The 5,838-nt window shown below is 42.2% G+C and overlaps 1 pseudogene across 1 annotated transcript; it reads right to left on the reverse strand.

Annotated features, from left to right (window-relative positions):
- Positions 1-959: 959 nt before the first annotated feature.
- Positions 960-1,803, reverse strand: LOC306658880 (large ribosomal subunit protein uL30-like; annotated as a pseudogene). The gene is made up of 2 exons: positions 1,060-1,803; positions 960-964 (listed from the first exon to the last, which is right to left on the reverse strand). The product of its transcript is annotated as a large ribosomal subunit protein uL30-like (transcript).
- Between the last annotated feature and the right edge of the window lie 4,035 nt (positions 1,804-5,838).

Below are 5,838 nucleotides of genomic sequence, written 5' to 3' on the forward strand. Positions count from 1 at the left end.
TAGGCTGCGGGCTGATGAAAGGCCTGTTTGGGTCTGTGTCTCTGGTTTTACCGTCCTTATGGGAAAACCTCACCAGGCGGGGAAGACTCACCCAGTGGGGAGGTCTTGCTGGTCAGTTCCCCTCCTAAAGGTTCCCCTTAATCCACAACTACTGCCTAGGCTTGGCAGCCTTCCTCTGCAATGTTTCCAGGGGCCCAGGCCTACCTCCTGGGCCTGGGAGCCTTGCTCATAGCAGACGAGTCTCCTTAGCCTGCCCCTCCTCAGAGAAGCTGCCCACCATCCTGGAAACTTTGCTCTGCCCCTCAGCTTGTCTCTGTGTGGCTCTTCCACCAAGAAGCCGCCTAGGTCCTGGGACCCTGCTCTGCACCTAATTGCCTGGCTATGCAGCCTCTCCTCTGAGCAGCCACCTGGAGCCCCGTACAGTCGCTCCGAGTCCCAGCTACCTGCTGCACGCCTCTTCCTCCGGGCAGCTACCCGGTGTTCCGTACGGTTGCTCCGAGTCCAAGTGACCCGCTGCGTACCTCCTCCTCCTCCAGGCAGCCACCTGGAGTTCTGTGCGGTTGCTCTGAGTTCAAACAGCTTGCTGCGCATCTCCTCCTCCTCTGGGCAGCCCCCAGTGTTCAGGAGCGGTCGCTCTGAGTCCAAACAGCTCGCTGCACAGCTCCTCCTCTAGGCAGCTGCCTGGAGCCCCAGTGGGTTGCTCCAAGTCCCAGCATCATGCTGAGCGGCCTCCTCTATGATGCTCCCAGTTGTCCGAGTTCACTGCTCCAACAGGGGGAGGGGTGTCTTGTTGGGCAACTCTACTTCACAAAGTTCCCTGCGTTCCAGGACTACGGCCCCATCCGGGACGCCTCCCCAACAGGGGAGACTCACCCGGCGGCTTTGAGTTGGTCCCAAGTCTCTCAATATCTCTTCTTTTGAATCCTGAGTCCTGGAGCAACATGAAATGCAGCCACCCTCTAGCCTGCCATCTTGAATACCCCCGCTTATTTTTTTTTTTTTCAAGAACAGGTACTGTTTTATTAACTGACCAGTTCACAAAAATATGATGGTAGATACCTTCATTTATCCTTCTAATAAGTCTGTTGATGATCTGGTCTTCCATGTTGCCAGTATCTTCATCTTCTACAAAATGGGTGGTCTTTTCCTTCATCCCACCCCTTGGAGAAGACAATTTAAAGGGCCACAGGAGGTTATGTGCTTCTTTGAAGCATTTTCCATCAGTGTAGATCTCATGAATCAGATTCTCCATGCAGATGATGCCATATTTACCAAGAGATGGTGCAATCGAAGCGTTAGCTGTCAGTTTGTTTCTCATTCATTTTTGCCATAGCCACGCTGGTAGATTAGTTCATTCACTGACTTCAGGTTGGGGTACCCCTGTGCGATATATGGTTCCACATCCTCAGTACGTTCATTGAAGCCTTGTTGAGCTTAACAAAGGTGCCATTGACGATCTGGCAAAAGGCGAAGAAGTTGTAACATCCTATGAACCTTTGGGTTCACACCATTGATACCCCTGATCCTGATATAACAAATGCCAGTTTGGGTTCTGCAGGTAGACTGAAGTTGCCAGCTTTTCTTGCCATCCTAGCCATTTGAATCTCCATTCTGTACGCCTGTATTCCTGTGGTAATGGTTGGCTTTTTCATAGATAAGCTTCCTCCTTGCCTTTCAAAGCATCTTTTGGGCAAGCTTCTTCCGCAGGCGCTTTACCTTCAGCTCTGCATGATTCCTTCACTTTTTCTTAAGGGTTTCTGGCACAGCAGGAACCTTCTTTTTCTTCTCTTTGGTACCCTCCATGGTTCCAACCAAAAAAAGAGTCCTTTTTGCTTGTTTTTAAGATTTGATATTAGCTGACCTTCTAATCTGTTGGCTGTAGGTGAAAGGTGCAATTCATTAATTTTGACCCTAGGTTCTTTCTGAGACTGTCACCTGGCACTCTGAATACCAGTGATGTGACTCATTTTCTTGATAAGGGACTAGAGGATGTGACTAAGCTGCTCCTGCAGCTTTAGGAAGGTTGTTAAATTTCCTGGTTCCTAATAAGATCTTGTTTTAGTCAGCTTTTTCATTGCTAAGTCCAAAAGACTTAGCCACAACAATGTTCATAGCTGCTCAATTCACAATAGCCAGATTGTGGAACCAACCTAGAAACCCTTCAATTGATGAATGGATAAAGAAACTGTGGTATTTATACATATATATAATGGAATATTACTCAGCCATAAAAAATAATAAAATTATGGCATTTGAAGGCAAATGGATGAAATTGGAGAATATCATGTAAGTGAGATAAGCCAATCTCAAAAAACCAAAGGACAAATGATCTTGCTGATAAGTGGATGATGACACATAATGGGAAGTGGTAGGGGGGCAAGAATGGAGGAAGGAGGGACTGTATAGAGGAAAAAGAGGGGTGGAAGGGGTGAGGGGGGAAAACAAACAAAAAAAAGACTTGATAAAAAAACTTAGAGGAGGAAAAGTTTATTTAGGGTTCATGTTTTCAGAATTTTAGTTCATAGGTGGTCACCTCCTTAGCTCTTGACCTGACGTGGAAGGGTGGGCAGAGGAAAGCAGCTCAGGACATGACAGGAAGCAGAGAGAGCGCTCCCCTCACCAGGGACAAGATATAAACCCAAAGCCACGCCCCCAGATACCTACCTTCTTCAGCTACATGGGACCTGCCTGTAGTTACCACCCAATTAATCCACATCAGTGGATTAAACCACTGAATAGTTTACACCTCTCATAACCTGATCATTTCATCTCTGAACATTCTTGCATTGTCTCACATGTGAGCTTTTAGAGGACACCATATATCCAAACCATTACATATCCTAGCCGCTCCCTCTAAGTCAGCTAAAGAAGTATTCAGATGTTCTCGTTTCAGTAACAAATACCCAGAAAATCAGAAAATAATTTCCTTTCCATGGTATATTATTGTATAATTTCCTGATTACATTGCCTTTAGAATTTTGAGATATTGTTGACATTAAAGGCATAATTTCTGATTTGATGAATTATCTTTTGATTCTAAATAGGTCACAACTAAAACCATAAGAAAAAATGAGAAAACAATCTCTATGTTTAGCCATAGGATACCTAGGACTTGGAAAGACCTTAAATAACATTTATTTTGACAATTTTTCACATCTCTAGTTAATTTAAAAAATGCTCTAGGAAAGTTCTCCAATATATAAAATATACAAAAGCCAACTTCATTAGGTGAAGATTTAGAGTTTTTAAATTTCAGGTCTTCAATTTACAAAACGTGTAATTCAAATATCACTAAATTTTGTGGTTGTCATATTTTAAATCTTAAAGTGGAAATAATTCCTACCTTGATTATTTAATAGAGCAGAGAATTAATTTATGTGAAAAAATATGTATCATATACCCATATATTAATTTTCAAATATTAAGAGAGAAGTGTGGGAGTACATGATAATAGGTGCCTTAAACAATAGACATTCTAGAAAAGAGAAGAAAACCTCTGATAGTTTACTTAAAAATCACTTCTATTCATCCCTAATTGAGCAAATTATTGAACTGTATCACATTCGGACATATTTTATTGGGACATATCATATGACTATCCTACTAATAATTATTATGTTAGCACCTGATGATGTCGCGCATCACAGACAATCAAACTGACTTTTGTTGGGAGTGACTGGGAGGAATGGGATCAAAATAGCTTCCTAGCCAGGCATGGTGGCACATGCGTACGATTCTAGCACTTGGGAAGTGAGGCAGGAGGATAGAAAATTCAAAGCCAGCCTCAGAAATTAATGAGGCCCGCAGTAACTAGCAAGACTCTGTCTCAAAAACAAACAAAAACAAAAACAAAAAGGACTGAGGATGTGTCTCAGCGGTTAAGTACCCCTGGGTTCAATCCCCAGAACCTGCCCACCACCCGCAAAAAATCAAAATCAAAACACAAACAATGACAACAAAACCCAGCTTCTTCATTCCCTAACAGAGAGGGGGTTTGTACTCAATTGGGTTCTGTATAACTAGCTGTATTTTGTATCTTCTCACATCCACATGTGTGTTCTCCTGTTTTTAAACATGTGCCAGCCCGATTTGAGCTTGATTTGTCTGATCAAATGTAGCAAAAGCAATTTTGTTTTAAATTCTGAGCCTGGATATTAAGAAACTTGTAGCTGTTACTCTTGTTCCCAGTACTCTCACCACCACCATTATTTGAATGAGCCCTGGCTCATCCTTCTGAAGAATGAGAAGCCAGGCAGGGGCAAAGACCAGCTGTTCCAGATGGGTCATCTTATTGCCCTTAGCCAGATGCAGCTCTGGTGCTGACTGTAAGTGCCTGGGCAAGCATGGCCTGGAAGAGGCCAGACTAGCAGAATTGCCCAGCCCACCTGCAGACCTGAGAAGTGGTAAATGCCTGAAGTCGCTGAGTTTTGGGTGTTTTGTTACACAATAACAGATAATTTTTATAATGGATGTTGTCTGTTATGAGCAGGAAATAAGATGGATGTGCATTTCTATCATTATCATAGTGATTTTCATGCATTTTATTTTTTTCCCCCTTCTTCTCAAGTTCACAGTTCCAGGCATAATTCTGAGTCCCACACCATGTCTTAGAACAATTGGGCCTGTTATTTCCAAAATTTAGGTTTAGATTGGGACTAATTGCACACACTTTTTGCTACGACAGTGTGTGTTGCCATTCTTTGAGCCTAACAGCTTGGGATTCTGACAGTCTGTCAGCTGATGGGTGCCTTTTTTTTTATACTGTACTCTATCCTTAGACCATTATCACTATCAAAAACTTACCCATGATGAGGGTCTGCTGGACATACATAACACATGGATTGACATATTATGGCAAATTGACTTAACCTCACTCCAGTATATCTTGAAGGTCCATCCAAATGTCTTTGGAGAAATAAATGATCTTCATCAGGTATTATTTTACCTAAGAAAAACAGGACGTGGGAGGAGCTCATCAGGGGACAGTAGATACAGCTTCCACTACTATTGCTCATATGAATGTTTTCAAATGATTACGTATTTTCAACAGTTAATATTTTCAGATATCCGGAGAGTCGACTTGGTGCCGATGAGGAAAGAACAAAAGGTAAATGAGCATCTGCACTGAGTTCATGAGAGGCAGCATTACACACCCTGCTGCAAAGTCAATATCTCTGATTTCTTTCTTTTTCTTCTTCTTTTTTTTTTTTTTTTTGGGGTGCTGGGGATTGAACCTAGGGCTTTGTGCTTGAGAGGCAGGCACTCTACCAACTGAGCTATCTCCCCAGCCCCCTCTGATTGCTTTATGTGCAGTCTCTGCCTTCAGCAAATAGCCTTATTCAAGCCAAGGAAGGCATCCTGACAGGAGCATCTTTATCTCTAAACCTTGTGTGTGTAACTGTGACAGCTTATGAAGACACAAGCCTTACGTTGAGATTTGGAACCCTCAGAAAATGGCTCTTTTTCTTTCTCAAACTGGCTTAAGGATTGGAATAGATTAAAAATGACTTTCTGCACAATGGTTTTTAGATTAATGAATGAATTGAACCATGCTAATGATAGATTGGGAAATTATTTCCTCTGTATCTGGAAGGTCTAAAACTGCTCTGTTTTAAATTAAAGAGGTCTAAAATTTGTCAAGGTTATCAAAAGTGCATGAGCAATGAAGAAGTACAAGTTTATAACCCATTATGGGGCACATTAATTTCTTAACATGAATAATTTTTCTGCTTCATTACTTTGGTGTGATCCTTATGGGAAACAAGGAAAAGGAATAAATATGGGCCAGGATAATAGGTTTTAAGGGAATGCTAGAATTTCTCTACTTGATTAGAATGT

Source organism: Sciurus vulgaris (genome assembly GCF_902686455.1).
Source record: "Sciurus vulgaris genome assembly, chromosome: 4".
Lineage (NCBI taxonomy): Eukaryota > Metazoa > Chordata > Mammalia > Rodentia > Sciuridae > Sciurus > Sciurus vulgaris.